This window comes from Schistocerca piceifrons, chromosome 2 (genome assembly GCF_021461385.2).
Source record: "Schistocerca piceifrons isolate TAMUIC-IGC-003096 chromosome 2, iqSchPice1.1, whole genome shotgun sequence".
NCBI classification, from domain to species: domain Eukaryota; kingdom Metazoa; phylum Arthropoda; class Insecta; order Orthoptera; family Acrididae; genus Schistocerca; species Schistocerca piceifrons.
Genome location: NC_060139.1, coordinates 343,297,903 through 343,314,462, shown reverse-complemented (window position 1 = coordinate 343,314,462; position 16,560 = coordinate 343,297,903). Strand labels below are relative to the sequence as shown.

The following is a 16,560-nucleotide window of genomic DNA, read 5'->3' as shown; positions in this document are numbered from 1 at the left end:
TTGCCTTGAACTTTTTCCCCCATTCCTGTCAATTGTTCCCTTATGCTCTCTCTCAAACTCTGTACAACCTCTGGTTCAGTCAGTTTATCCAGGTCCGCCTCCTTAAATTCCCACCTTTTTGCAGTTTCTTCAGTTTTAATCTACAGTTCAAAACCAATAGATTGTGGTCAGAGTCCACATCTGCCCCTGGAAATGTCTTACAATTTAAAACCTGGTTCCTAAATCTCTGTCTTACCAATATATAATCTATCTGAAACCTGTCAGTATCTCCAGGCTTCTTCCATGTATACAACCTTCTTTTATGATTCTCGAACCAAGTGTTAGCTATGATTAAGTTGTGATCTGTGCAAAATTCCACCAGGCGGCTTCCTCTTTCATTTCTTACCCCCAATCCATATTCACCTACTATGTTTCCTTCTCAAAAGAACTAACAGCACTGAATTGATTGAGTCTATGTGAATACATTTTGCAAACAGTGATTCACATTAAGAAAGGTACCAATCAGTACGGAAAAAATAGGTCTCTACAGGGAACCATCCAGCTACCACTTAACATCAACAAAAACCCAAAATAGTGTGCTATGCAGGGTGTTCCTGGAGAAATGGCCAACATTCAGGAATATGACAGGAACAATCATTCAAAGCAAAAAAGTCTAGTGAATATGGGTTCTAAAATGCGTACCTTAAGAGCTACGAGCACTTGATCATCTTTGCTACTGTGAAACACATCTGCTCTATTTAAGAAGTGTTTGTAGCTCTAGTCACTCAAACCGCAATGACACATACAATAATGAATTCTCCTGTGCAAAAATGCTGTTCAGTATCATAGCTTCTAAACGGAAACACACTATGCTACACATAAAGCAGCTAAGCGCAATGTTGAACAAGCAACTATTAATGACTGAACTTCTACAGATTATCAGAAATACAGAAGCGTCCGATCTTACCCGTCGGCTTTGACCCATGACGTCACAAATATGGCGGAAACGACCATAAACGACAATTCCAATATGGCGGATATAAAAACATCGCATACGTATCATAAACACTGAAATACACAGGTTTCACAAAAAGCCTAATGACTCTAACGGGACAAGCGTGGGAAATTGGGGTTTTTCGAGTGGGGAGAAACTAAATATACACAAATGTAGCCACCGACCGCCATACAAAACCACGCAAAACGACGAAAAAAAATCAACATCACGAAACTGACCAAATACCAAAAAACACATTGTTATCCAGAATCAGACACTTCCCTTGACCTACATAGATCTACAGTAACTCCCGATCCCATAAATTAGGATCGAACACTTCCCTTGACCTATATAGCTCAACAGAACCTCCCGATCACATCCCCCGATACAAAACTCAAAAAACACTTCCCTTAAACCTACATACATCTACAACAGCTCCCGATCCCATAAATTAGGATCGAACACTTCCCTTGACCTATACAGCTCAACAGAATCTCCCGATCCCATCCACCAATACAAAAATCAAACCGAATACACTCAATAACAAACTCACCCGACGTACAGCAATTACCATTACATTAACCATCACACAAAACCGTTAACTCACTAATACAAATTCCGCTTCAAAACCACGAACACAGCACTCACCACTGAGCAACAGCAAACTGACCGCAACAAACCAAACAAACGTAAACCATGAACACACCACCAGAGGGCACGACAAACACCCCCACGACATCTACAAACACGCCACAATCACAAACCAAACTCCGCGCCGTAATGACGTCACACACCACAACACGCTTACGTCACGGGTCAAAGCCGACGAGTAAGATCGGAGGTTTCTGTTGACCCAGATTATCCACAGCATACAGGAAAGTTATGATTGAAGTGAGGAAGAAGACACAGAAAGATAGAATGTGATCTTCACACTGTTGGCGCTGAAGTTGCAGACATCTTCCTGGAGAATATTCTACAATAATTGGAGACATGCAGTGCCAATGTAACACTTATAAAGCCATTGTGTGATAAAGCACGCTGCCGTTGTGCATCATCATTGTGACAGCTAAAAATCTGGTCCATGTTTCATAGTGACTGATACACGTACACACTCAAGGACTAAATTTTCTACAAAAATGAATGCATCTTTGGATTTAATAAAGTATGATTTCTGTGTATTTAAACTAAATTTAAGACACAGTCAATAACCTGGCACTTCCACTAATCTGTCATCCATACGTGCAAGGAACGGCCAAATTAACAAGAGTCTAGTGTATTGACCATTCCTCCTAGAACACCCTATATAATAGAATTAAAGTATACAAAATTCCACAAGTGATCTAAGATAAAAGTGAAATACATGGCTTCAAGAATATTCAAAAAATTCTGTTTGAAAAGTGTTTTTACACTACCAAAGATAACCTGAAATGACATATAAATTATGTTGACATGTATGCTAATGGTCAACTCCTGTGATAAGTGATATTTTACAGTATGTTCAACAAAACAGTGAAATATGATGTACAAACATGTAACACAGTAAAGAAAATAATGTATGTATCCATTCGCATGCTTGTAATTGTATACATTAATGTATTTATGAGTCTGCATTGTGTAAATTTATATGTAGATATACAAGGGCGATGTACATGAGGACAATATTATGGAAATGGAAGAGGATGTAGATGGAGATGAAATGGGAGATATGATACTGCGTGAAGAGTTTGACAGAGCACTGAAAGACCTGAGTCGAAACAAGGCCCCCGGAGTAGACAATATTCCATTGGAACTACAGACGGCCGTGGGAGAGCCAGTCCTGACAAAACTCTACCATCTGGTGAGCAAGATGTATGAAACACGCGAAATACCCTCAGACTTCAAGAAGAATATAATAATTCCAATCCCAAAGAAAGCAGGTGTTGACAGATGTGAAAATTACCGAACTATCAGCTTAATAAGTCACAGCTGCAAAATACTAACACGAATTCTTTACAGACGAATGGAAAAACTAGTAGAAGCCAACCTCGGGGAAGATCAGTTTGGATTCCATAGAAACACTGGAACACGTGAGGCAATACTGACCTTACGACTTATCTTAGAAGAAAGATTAAGGAAAGGCAAACCTACGTTTCTAGCATTTGTAGACTTAGAGAAAGCTTTTGACAATGTTGACTGGAATACTCTCTTTCAAATTCTAAAGGTGGCAGGGGTAAAATACAGGGAGCGAAAGGCTATTTACAATTTGTACAGAAACCAGATGGCAGTTACAAGAGTCGAGGGACATGAAAGGGAAGCAGTGGTTGGGAAGGGAGTGAGACATGGTTGTAGCCTATCCCCGATGTTATACAATCTATACATTGAGCAAGCAGTAAAGGAAACAAAAGCAAAATTCAGAGTAGGTATTTAAATCCATGGAGAAGAAATAAAAACTTTGAGGTTTGCCGATGACATTGTAATTCTGCCAGAGACAGTAAAGGACTTGGAAGAGCAGTTGAATGGAATGGACAGTGTCTTGAAAGGAGGATATAAGATGAACATCAACAAAAGCAAAACAAGGATAATGGAATGTAGTCTAATTAAGTCGGGTGATGCTGAGGGAATTAGATTAGGAAATGAGGCACTTAAAGTAGTAAAGCAGTTTTGCTATTTGGGGAGTAAAATAACTGATGATTGTCGAAGTAGAGAGGATATAAAATGTAGGCTGGCAATGGCAAGGAAAGCGTTTCTGAAGAAGAGAAATTTGTTAACATCGAGTATAGATTTAAGTGTCAGGAAGTCATTTCTGAAAGTATTCGTATGGAGTGTAGCCATGTATGGAAGTGAAACACGGACGATAAATAGTTTGGACAAGAAGAGAATAGAAGCTTTCGAAATGTGGTGCTACAGAAGAATGCTGAAGATTAGATGGGTAGATCACATAACTAATGAGGAAGTATTGAATAGGATTGGGGAGAAGAGAAGTTTGTGGCACAACTTGACCAGAAGAAGGGATCGGTTGGTAGGACATGTTCTGAGGCATCAAGGGATCACCAATTTAGTATTGGAGGGCAGCGTGGAGGGTAAAAATCGTAGAGGGAGACCAAGAGATGAATACACTAAGCAGATTCAGAAGGATGTAGGTTGCAGTAGGTACTGGGAGATGAAAAAGCTTGCACAGGATAGAGTAGCATGGAGAGCTGCATCAAACCAGTCTCAGGACTGAAGACCACAACAACAACAAACATCCATATAATTCATACTGTCTACTGCTAGATAAATAAATAAACACCAACATAAATTCAGTATCCCATCAGAAATAAATAAGCACATCAAAAATAAATAAGCACACCAGAAATAAATAGGCACATCAGAAATAAATAAGCACATCAGTAATAAATAAGCACTGATCTCCACCAACAATGGCTCCTATTCTTCTTGGTGGTATTCTTACATCTTGTAAAAAAACCAGTGAGGAACTTGGGTGTAGCTTTGGTTGATCATCTCATCTCATGTTACAGGTTAAGCATCCTGTCATGCCATCATAAACAAAAAACAAGATCTCACTAAAATTAATAAATTTAGTAAGCTAGCTATCCCTGTCCATAAAACAAAAACATATGCAAACTTTTCTTCTTTTGCTGCTGTCTGCCTCTGACACAAGATAGCCTACCCTGCAGTCTGCACACAAATTCCAATTTTGCATGCTGAAGCACTTCCGTCGCAACCATTATCTTTCCCCAAAAATTATCTTGTATAGTCGTTTTCCTCTGTCAAACAGTAAGTCAAGTACTCCCATTAACTCTTCTTTCTCCTTTCATTTCTCAATCAGTCATGTCTCTTTTTTAACTCTATCAACAGTTCTATTACATGCACATAAATATAGTAGAAATAATCATAAGGGCCAATAACATGTTTATGCAGGATACTGTACCATCTCTGGCGTAACAAAGTTAGGAAAGCACATATCTTAGAACACAGCGCTAACAACTGTTGCATATGGTGGAAAAATGTGGTCTTCTTCTTGACAGTTAAATGTATCTAGTTATGTCTACCCCAATTCTTTATTTGGTGAGCTTTAATTACAATACAAAATTATTTGAAAAACTAAGAACAAAGTCCAAAACTAAAGCAAAAATTGACTAGCACATAAACAATGTATGCTCTATGTTTTCAGTTGACTGAATAAGAAATACCTTCGAGATCAAGGCTTTGTATGGAAAGTGCTTGGTTTTCTAATGCTAATTCTATGTTTTAAATACCGTTCGATAACTAGTAACTTACAGAAGGGAGGCTACAAAAGGAATAGACATAGTGTGTGTGGAAGGCTGTAATCTGTTAACATGAACACTTATTCATAGCCTTCAACTTTTTGTGCTATGCATAATGGTTTATAGAAGTCCTGCTCTTATAATTATAAGACTACATACTCTTATACTTCTATGACTGTGAACTATACCTACCAGTTCATTGCACAATTTGAGGTGACAGTTATCAATGGGCATATACATCTATTTCTAAATCAGTAAGCATATTGTTAATGGATAACACAGAAGCCCATAAAATCATGGGGATCTTATAGCTGAGCTTCCGGAGAAGACAATCACAGTTTCGATGACAGGAATATCATCCGTGGGATTCAGAAACATAAAAAGACAAATCACTTGTATGGTGCAGATAACTGCGTAGTGTGAAAATCAAAAGGCATTGTGCAACTCACGCAACACACAGAACTACATGTCACAGTTATGAGTATCCATTCATATAAAAATTGTCTTACCAAGCGTCCCGCGCTTTTTTAGTTTCCGGACAAGCACAGCACGGTTTCAGTTTTTTCGTTTCAGCAGTAACATTTCCCGATTTCGACACCGGCGTCTGGCTCTCGGTTCCCATATTTTCAGATCAATCCCTTTACGAAAAAATGGAACACAAAATATGTTTAGTTCTCTCAATGCGTATATAAACTTGCAAAAAATACAATTTAGTCAAAAATATAATAAAAAATGATTAGATCCTACAAAAAAAAAAAAAATGCGCACCTCATCAAGTACCACTACAAAAGCCTTGTGAGCAGCTGGTACTCTTTTGTCATTAACGTTGGTAATTGAGCCACAATGTATCAGATCCCTTCAAAACTCACTAAACTACGTGTTACGTTGAACGAAAATGTGGACAACAAAATTATTTGTGTTGGATAGTCAAAAAATATTGATGCTCTGTCTGGAAATTTATCTTCAACATACGGAAGATCGCCGGTCACAAGGTACATAGGTATTAATATAACTACGAAAGAAGAGAAATTCTTTTAAAACTGTAGTATATGATAATTTTCTATGAATAAGAGTATTAAGACGATGTTGTTGTTCTACTTTTGTACTTATATGTTGGTACTAAAATTAATGACGACGGTGGAATCGATTTGTAAATTTTGTGTTACATTGGCCATAAGATGTCATAATAGCTATGTTAGCGTGCCTATTGTTATCTCGGTGAGTATATTTCTGAAGAATCTGGTAAATGCCTCACAAGCTATTTTTAACGTAACGAAGGCTGTAATTTATACTGTATCTAATTTAGGAGGCAAAAATTTCAGTAGTTGCTGGGGATTAACGTTTCATGAAGCGCGCATGCATGTCTTCGTGCATGGAGTGTATGAAGCATGCTTTGAACGGCGGGATAGATGGAAGACATGGGTGCGCGTACTACAGGTCTATCGTAATGCCGATGGTATTTGGGGACGATGTATTATGATTGTGCTTGTGTTTGGCGAAACTTGATGAAACTGTACGCGATGTTACCAATTAATTCAGAATGAAAAACGTAAAGATTCTGATTTGTACCGATTGGTAGGAGAGAATCAGCGTAGGTAAAGAAGTAAAATTTGTTTTCTGCATTAGAAGTTATTCTACACGGTGGTATTACGTTAATGTGTAAAGCTATGTTGAATGGTATTGTGTTTGTGTATGCTGTAAGCTTTGACAAATTATTATGTACGTTTCAGAATAATTTGAATTTTGGTGTACTTGCATGAAAGTAATATTTAACAATTTTTTTCACATTCACATATTTCTGTGTGTATAATGTTAGGATTAATTTAATCTTCACATGCCTGTAATCGGCCGTTTGAAATTCATTTTTGAAGCTCTAAGAAACATTGATTAAAAACTCTTAGTAGCTGACACTACAGATTCATTTTGGCATCAAACTGAAATCTATGTAAATAATGCAAGTAAAACACACAACTGCAATCCAGTGTATGTGGCAAATACCATCCCCAGAAAATCTTGTAATCCCAGCTGTTGTTAAGTCAGATTTTACATAATAATTTATTAAACTAACACATACAAAGGAAATATATTATTCAGTTTCACAGTATCTTTCATTTGTGAAAGAGGATGGCTGGCAGAATGAAAGTTTGTGAAACATTAACTTTTTTTTACAAGTGTGCTTGATTTGTACTTTGTGAATGGGCACTTGATTCAATTTCTCAGAAAAATATCAAGTGATTGCTACATACAAATAAGAGTCAAGAAGAAGGCAACTACTTAAGATTACTTTGTTCAATTACTTTGCTATAACAGCTCTTGAGCCACAAATCTGACAGTTGCAATTAAATATTTTTCTTTCCACTCAGTAAGATCCTCTAGAGTAATTTTGCACTTTCATGAAGTGATGAAATTTTTGAGGAAGGAAACTTGAATCTGCCCCCCCCCCCCTCTCAAAAATCAACAAACAGTTGAGTGGAGTAAATAAACCATAATTTAAGCATGATGGTCACATACTGATGGCACTACCTACTTATCAGCTTTAAAAAAATGCTAACTAGATATTCATGCAAGATTTTTAAAGTGATTATATAAAAAGAACACTGGCAAGTGATTTAGAAAGCAGTCAGTGTAATTGGAAAACTCTCAAACTTGGAGCATGTTTTATACTGTAAAAATTAGGATAACAGTAAACAGAAGCAAAGAGGAAGCACAAATAGACAATGAGATCAAAGTGTTTTGTGGCAAGAAGAAAGCAGTTGTTCATATGACAGGCTGTAATCAAAATAGATACTAAAATTACCACCCATATTGTAAGATCCAATCTGCTATTGTAATAAAAGAAACAAAGCCATTTTTTACATGAAAAAGCTCCCCTGTAATTAATCTTATATGGAGCATTATAAGTAGGAAACAAATTTATGGTAGATGAGAGGGAGCTGTGGTAGAAATGGCTCATGAAAATAATTATTTGAGTGATTTACTGCAGCAGTGTGTTTGCCACTGATATATTAGTTAAAACAAAATGACTCAAGGCAGTTTTAATCTTCAGCTTTCTAAAGATGGTAAAGTCTTTTGGTTATGATAACTCTTTCAATAAGAGAATTGAAACCTTGTGCTGACTTAGTAGGTTAATCTTTGAGCTATTGAATGAGTCAAGAAACTATACCAGACTTAAATAATTGTTGCTGCTTTTGTTGGTTGTTGTTGTTGTTATCTTTAGTCTGAAGGCTGTGTTGATGCTGCTCTCTATGCTGTACAGCCCTCTTCTTTGCTGAATAATTACGGTAACCTACATCTGTTTGATCCTGCTTCTGTATTCAGCCTTGATCTCCCTCTACAGTTTTAACTCCCTTCAGCAATTTTCTGTAGCACCACGTTTCAAAAGCTTTATTGTCTTCTTGTCTGAACTGTGTATTGTCCAGTTTCACTTCCGTACAAGGCTACACTCCAAAGAAACGGCTTCTGAAACTTTTCCTGACACTTAAATTTAAATATAATGTTAACGAGTTTCTCTTCTTCTAAAACAATCTTCTTGTCATCGTCACTCTACATTTTGTGCCCTCTCTACTTCAGCCATCCTATTTTGCTGCTCACGCAGCAGAAGTCATCTATTACTGTTTCCTAATCTCAGCTTCATCTGATTTAATTAGATTTCATTCCATTACCATAATTTTGCTTTTGTTAGTGACCATCTTATATCCTCGTTTCAAGACACTGTCTATTCCATTCAACTGCCCTTCCAAGATCTTTGATGTCTTTAATAGAATTGCAGTATCATCGACAAACTGCAAATTTTTATTTCTTCTCTCTGGTCTTTAATTCCCTTCAGCATCTCAAATACTGAAGAGAGAAAATAAGCACATGTCTTCTAGTCTATCCAAACTTATTTTAAAGTATTTTAGAATCGAGTACTAAACAACAAGAAAGTTTACCTTCAGTGTGAATACATTTTTATAATTTGTATATTGAATGGCAAAGCAGCAGTCAACCTGACAGTTATTTGAACACAACAGTGCTCTACTCCACTCTATGTTGACCAGTAGGATATGATATGCCCTTTTATTTCATATTGAACTCCTATCATTGTCTTCCTCCTCTCACCCTGCCACCCTCACCCCCACCCACAAAGGTCAAAGTTGGAATTAAAACAGTGGTGCCAATTTTTTGTGACAGTTTTGTGACTGAAATATTTTCTTAACAACTAAAGTACACTATGGAGAAGTTACTTGTTACCGAGTGTATTGGCTGCAGCAGTTATTTGACTATTCTAGAACTTATTGACATGTTAACATGGCATAAAAACTTCTTGCATAATATTTATGCTTAATTTGATGTTTTATATAAATATCATCACCACCTATTTTCTTACTTTTTGTTTTATTGGAAAGAACACATGTATTTGTACTGGAAAGGGTGTTTCTTGTTTTCGAGACCCTCCAGATAACACTAAAAAAATGAACTTGAAAATATTATTACCAAACATACACAAACCATCATTTTAACAAGGAGGAGAAGAATAAAGAAGGGGAATGGACCATGCAGTTGCACTGGTGGGATAGAAAGTGTGTGTAGGACTGGATTGCGAGCAGGGAAGAGTATAGACAAATGGAGGACAGGGAATATTAAAGGTTGTGAAGGGAGGGAGGGTTACATTAGTGAAGTATATGTTGCTGGGAGAGGTCCCATCCGCACAATTCAGAAAAGCTGGTGTTGGTGAGATAATCCAGGCTGCAAAGCAGTTATCTATGTCAAGCACATCATTCTGATTAGCAGTCTCAGCAGCTGGGTATTTCAGCTGTCTCCTGGACATGATTTGACGATGGCCATTCATGTGGACAGACAGCTTGTTAGTGGTCATGCTCATGTAAAATACAGCATAGTGGTTGCAGCTAAGTTGGTAGATATGCAGCTGCTTTCACGTGTGATGCTGGCTTTCATGGGGTAGCACATGCATGTGACAGAAATGGAATAAATGCTAATGGGAGGATGTATAGGAAGGTCTCAGATCTATGTCAGTTGCAGGGATATGAGCCATGGGGCAAGGGGCAGACAGCAGGGTTGTAATAGGAAGAAGAAGGATATTGTGTAAGTTGGGTAGGCAATGGTATACCACTACAGGAGGGGTGGGGAAGGTATTTCTCAATTCAGGGCATGACTAGAGATAGTCGAAATCCTGACGAAGGATGTGATTTAGTTGCTACAATCCTGGCTGGTGCTGAGTCATGAGGGGAATGCTCATTGTGGCCAGACAGAAGGCATGCTAGATGGCTAGGAAGACAATGCACAGGAGACATATTTCTGGACAAAGTGAGGGGGGCAATTTCGGTCTACGATGGCTGCAGTGAGACCTTTGGCATATTTCAAAAGGGCCTGCTCATCACTACAGAAGCAATGATCACAGGTGCCTAGGTTGTGTGGAAGGATGTGCAGTGGGAGCAGCTGTTAAAGGAAGGTATGGTGGTGGCTAATAGATGTGATGTGGACAGAGGTACTGATGTAGCCATCGTTGACATGGAGACAGACGTCAAAGAAGGTGACGTGTTAGAATGAGGAGGGTCACATGAAGTTAATGTGGATGGAGGTGTTTAGGTTCTGGAGGAACGTGGATAGGGTGTTCTCACACTTGATCCAGGTCATAAAGATGTCATCAATAAGCCCAAACTGGGTGAGTGGCTTGGATTTCTGTGTGTTTATGAAGGATTTTTTTTTAGATGGACCATGAATATCCTTCAAAGGAGAAGTAATTGAAGGTGAGGATATAGTTAGTCGGAGTTACCATGTAGAAGAAGGGAGTGCGGGGAATGGTGCGGGTGAAGAGGGAGATGCCCAGGGGAGAGGTTCTGTGATGGACCTATGGATTTGCTCTCTCTCTCTCTCTCTCTCTCTCTCTCTCTCTCTCTCTCACACACACACGTACGTACGTACGTATGTACGTACATGCGTGCGCGCACGCGACGCAATGAACTGTTCTTCCTGCCAGACGGATGCAGTATCTTCACTCCTTAATTGGTGGCCATCATACGAGCCTTGGTCATGCTGCTTCTTGCACTGGCAAGATGTTTCTAATCTTCATTGACTCTCTGAGCAGCCTTCAGGCTGTAGACCAATGCTGCCTTCATCACCCTTTAGCGTCTACTATCCAGGATCATCTTTCTGACCTCTGTCAAGTTGGATCACCAGTTGTCTTTATTTGGATGCCTGGACTTATTGGGATCTCAGGAAATGAATATGCCGACTGGTTAGCAAAATTGGGTACCAGTTTTGGAGAGGGGGGGGGGGGTAGAGGTGTTCCAAAACTAGACCTTCGGTTGACTCTATGCCATCAGTTGTTAGAGATCTGGAACTCAGAATTGTCCAGCCTGGACTCCCCAAACAAACTGATTGCAATAAGGGAGAGCACAATCTTGTGGCAGTCTTCCCTTCACACTTCTCGCAGGGAATCCACTGTCCTTTGTTGTCTACATGTTGGTCATACTTGGCTGACCCATGATTGATGTGAACACCCGCCTTACTGCTGATGTGGTGCCCACCTGACAGTGGCCCACATCCTGCTTTTTTTTTAAACAGTCTTCCAGCTGGTTTGATGCGGCCCGCCACGAATTCCTCTCCTGTGCCAACCTCTTCATCTCAAGAGTAGCACATGCAACCTACGCCCTCGATTATTTGCTGGATGTATCTAAATCTCTGTCTTCCGCTTCCTCTACAGTTTTTTCTTCTACACTCCCTCTAGTACCATGGAAGTTATTCCATGATGTCTTAACAAGTGTCCTATCATACTGTCCCTTCTTGTTTTCAGTGTTTACCACATATTCCTTTCCTCTCTGATTCTGCACAATACCACCTCATTCCTTACCTTATCAGTCCACTTAATTTTCAAGATTTGTCTCTAGCAGCACTTTTCAAAACTTTTAGATTCTCTTCTGTTCCGGTTTTTCCACAGTCTATGTTTCATTATCACAAAATGCTGTGCTCCAAACGTACATTCTCAGAAATTTCTTCCTCAAATTAAGATCTATTTTTGATACTAGTAGACGTCTCTTGGTAAGGAATGCCCATTTTGCCAGTGCTAGTCTGCTTTTGATGTCCTCCTTGCTCCATCAGTCATTGGTTATTTTGTTTACTAGGTACCAGAATTCCTTACCTTCATCTACTTCGTGGCCATCAATCCTGATGTTAAGTTTCTTGCTTTTCTCATTTCTGCTACTTCTTGTTACTTTTATCTCTCTTCATTTGCTCTCAATCCATATTCTGTACTCATTAGTGTGTCCATTCCATTCAGCAGATCATGTAATTCTTCTCCATTTTCACTCAAGATAGCAATGTCATCAGCGAATCGTGTCATTGATCTCCTTTCACCTTGAATTTTAATTCCGCTCCTTACACTTTCTTTTATTTCCATAATTACTTTTTCGATGTACAGATCGAACAGTAGGGATGAAAGACTGCATCCCTGTCTTACACCATTTTTAATCTAAGCACTTCGTTCTTGGTCGTCTACTCTCATTATTCGCTTTTGGCTCTTGTACATATTGTATATTACTTATCCCTATTTTCTCAGAACTCCGAACATCTTGCACCATATTACACTGTTAAATGCTTCTTCCAGGTCACAAATCCAATGAACATATCTTGATTTTTCTGTAGTCTTGCTTACATTATCAACTGTACCTACAGAATTGATCCTCTGGCGCCCTTACCTTTCCTAAAGCCAAACTGTTTGTCATCTAACACATCCTCAGTTTTCTTCTCCATACTTTTGTATATTATACTTGTCAGTAACTTGGATGCAGGAGCTGATTGTGCAATAATACCTGCACTTGTCAGCACTCGCAGCCTTCGGAATTGCGTGGATGATATTTTTCTGAATGTCAGATGGTATGTCGCCAGACTCGTATATTCTACACATCAACATGAATAGTTGTTTTGTTGTCACTTTCCCCAATAATTTTGGAAATTGTGATGGATTATTATCTATCCCTTCTCTTTTAAGTTCTGATTCTAGTGCTGGATACCCTATCTCCTTTAAATCGAGACTGGTTTCTTCTTCTATCACATCAGACACATCTGCATCCTCATAGAGGTGTTCAGTGTACTCTTTCCACCTATCTGATGTGTCCTCTGCACGTAACAGTGGAATTCCCGTTGCACTCATAATGTTACCACCTTGCTTTTAATTTCACCGAAGGTTATTTTGATGTTACTCTATGCTGAGTCAGTCCTTCCGACGATCATATCTTTTTTTGATTTCTTCACATTTTTTGTGAAGACATTTCGTCTTAGCTTCCCAGCACTTAGTTATTTCATTCCTCACTGATTTGTGTTTCTGTATTCCTGAATTTCTCTGAACATTTTTGCTTTCGTCGGTCAAATTTGGCTCCTTCGCAGCGATATCTTAAACTTCCGGACACACTATCTCTGGTGTTAGCAGATGATACCAATGTGGCTGAACTGGTTTTATAACAACAAAAACAATCAATTATTGACAAAATTATTTAATTACATAGATGAAAAATCTACTCACCAATCGGTGGCAGAACACACACATAAAGAACAGTTGTATTTGGCTAGCTTTCGGAGCCTGTGGATCCTCCTTCAAGCAGAAGGGTTGAAGGGAAAGGAAGAGGGGTGAAGGAAAAGGACTGGAGAGGTGTAGAACCTGCAGTTCTGGGTGACTTTCCTGAAATCTACCCCTTTTCCTATACCTCTCCAGTCCTTTTCCTTCACCCCTCTTCCTTTCCATTCAACCCTTTCACCTGAAGGAGAAGCCACTGGCTCCGAAAGTTGCCAGTGACAACTGTCTTTTATGTGTGTGTTCTGCCGCTGCTTGGTGTTTGGGCAAGATTCAGTATCAGGGGTGGGCATAAAATAATTGTATCCTTCTATTGCCAACCAGGCTCATCTCCTGCTGTTGCCAAAAACTTGAAAGAAAACCTCAGTTCACTTGTACATAAGTTTCCAAATCGCACTGTAATCATCGGTGGAGACTTTAATCACCCAACAATCAATTGGAAGAAATACAGTTTTGTTAGTGGTGGACGTGACAAGGCATTATGTGGAACATTACTAAATGCCTCTGAAAACTACCTACAACAGATAGTTCAGAACACCTCTCTTGATGGAAAATGTTGGATCCAACGGCAACAAGTATACCTAACTTCTTTGAAAATTTCTACGTCAAAACTGGTATCAGTGACCATGATGCTGTCGTGGCAACAATGATTACCAAAGTAAAGAGGTCAACTAAAACAATAGGAAAGTTATTCGTGTTCAGTAAACTAGATGAAAAATCAGTAGTATCGTATCTCAATGAGGAACGTTAAACTTTCAGCACAGGGCAGGAGCATGAAGAGGAACTACAGCTGAAGTTCAAAAGAATAATTAGCCACGCACTGGTTAGATATGTACCCAGTAGGACAGTTTATAATGGCAAGGAACCTCATTGGGATACAGTCCCTGTAAAGAAACGTCTAAAGAATCAGAGATTACCGTATAGTAGGTGTAAAACAAAGCATAGTGCTAGAGAGAGCTGCTGAATGAAGTGTGTTTGACTGTAGAGAGAACAATGTGTGATGCCTTCAGTGACTGTAGCAGAATATTGTAAAATGATCTTTCACAAAACCCAAAGAAATTCTGGTTGTGTGTAAAGGCTATTAGTAGCACCAAAATTAATGTCCAGTCCGAAGCAAATGAGACAGGAACTTGAATTGAGAGCAGCGAAACAAAAGCTAAAATGTTTCATTCCATTTTCAAATGTTCCTGTACAAAGGAAAACCCAGGAGAATTGCCCCAATTTGATCCTTGTACCACTGAAAATATGGGTGAGGGAAGTGTTAGTGTCAGTGGTGTTGAGAAACAATTGAAAACATTAAAATTTTGAACAAATCTCTGGGGCCCATTGGAATCCCTGCTATCATAGATCCCTCGGGGAGCGAGGGGCTGGGGGGGGGATCGTGCCCAGTTCTTGGGAAAAAAACCACAGGTCACAACAAGAAGAGTACTAAAAGTGATCCACAAAACTACTGTCCAATTTCCTTGACATCAGTTAGAACATAATCTGAGCTCAAACATTATTGGGTATCTTGAACAGAATGACCTCCTCTATGCCTTCCAGCTTTGATTCCAAAAACGTAATCATGGGAAACCCACCTTGCACTTTTCCCGCATGACATGCTGAAAGCTTTACATCAAGGCAATCAGGGAGACACAATGTGTCGGGATTTCCAAAAAGCCTTTGACTCAGTACCACAGCTACGCTTATTGTCAAAAGTATGATCATATGGGTATCAAGTGAAATTTGTGACTGTATTGAGGACTTGCTGGTAGTGAGGACACAGCATGTTATCTTGGATGGAGAGGCACCATCAGATGTAGAATTAACCTCAGGTGTGCCCCAGGGAAGTGTGTTGCTGTTCATGTTCTGTGTTAATCACCTTGCAGACAATATTAATAGCAACCTCAGACTTTTTGCAGGTAATGCAGTTATCTACACTGGTGTCCAAAATTAAAGCAACAAACTGCTATTTTTCTGCCTTGTGTGTAATTCACGATATAATAATGCAAACGGTCAACAGATGTCTGTATGATCGTGTTCGACACGGAAGATGGAATTTGAGTTAACAAATCACCACGCCAACTATGATGTCAGGGCATCTTTTAAACAGGGTAGTGTTTGCTGGGAAGTCACACATTCAAATCGTGGTGTACATAGTCGCAGGTGGTGCAGCATGGCACAGAGAAAGTGCCTACCAGACAGCTGTGGTGGACGGCCATAGAAAGAATGGAAATGGGAAAGTTGCGAATTGATGTGGATCGATGGCTTAATGAAAGTCATTCTGTTGTTTCTCGGACGTGGCAATAGTTTAGTGTGCCCAAAACCGTATTCTGAAGATCAGGGCAGCGCCAACCACATCTGCCGTCAGAAAGAGAGGACCATTATTTGACTACAAGGGCACGACGATACAGTCTTGGTACTGCATTGCATATGACTTCAAAGTATCAACTGAACATGTTGTTTTGAGGAAAAAGGTGTACAGAAGACTTCGGCAGAGTAGCCTTCATTATTGGAGACCTGGTGTACTTGTACCTCTGACACGTCTTCACAGAAGGGAACCTCTAGAGCAGAATCAACAACATGCCACCTGGGTGTTCAAACAGTGGGCCAGTGTTACTTTCACAGATGAGTCTGAGTTTGGTCTGGGGAGTTATCCACTCCAGATTCACATCTGGAGGGAGTGTGGAACATGATTTCAGGACCCAAACATTGTGGGAAGAGACAAGATATCAATGAGGAATTCTAATGGTGTGGGCAGGGATTATGTACACCACTCGAACACCTCCACGTCA

At 39.3% G+C, this 16,560-nt stretch overlaps 1 protein-coding gene across 5 annotated transcripts in view; it reads left to right on the top strand.

Annotated features, from left to right (window-relative positions):
• Nucleotides 1–6,005: 6,005 nt before the first annotated feature.
• The window catches only part of LOC124777532 (tubulin monoglutamylase TTLL4-like), a 228,551-nt gene continuing 217,996 nt past the window's right edge, over nt 6,006–16,560 (top strand). For 2 of the 5 annotated variants that reach the window (XR_007015746.1, XM_047252984.1), the window contains exon 1: nt 6,006–6,212. The gene's annotated coding sequence lies outside the window, so the exon portion shown is untranslated. Of the gene's footprint in view, nt 6,213–6,349; nt 6,439–6,574; nt 6,816–16,560 lie in introns of those variants that run through there. The other 3 variants (XM_047252981.1, XM_047252983.1, XM_047252982.1) reach the window with 3 other exon arrangements.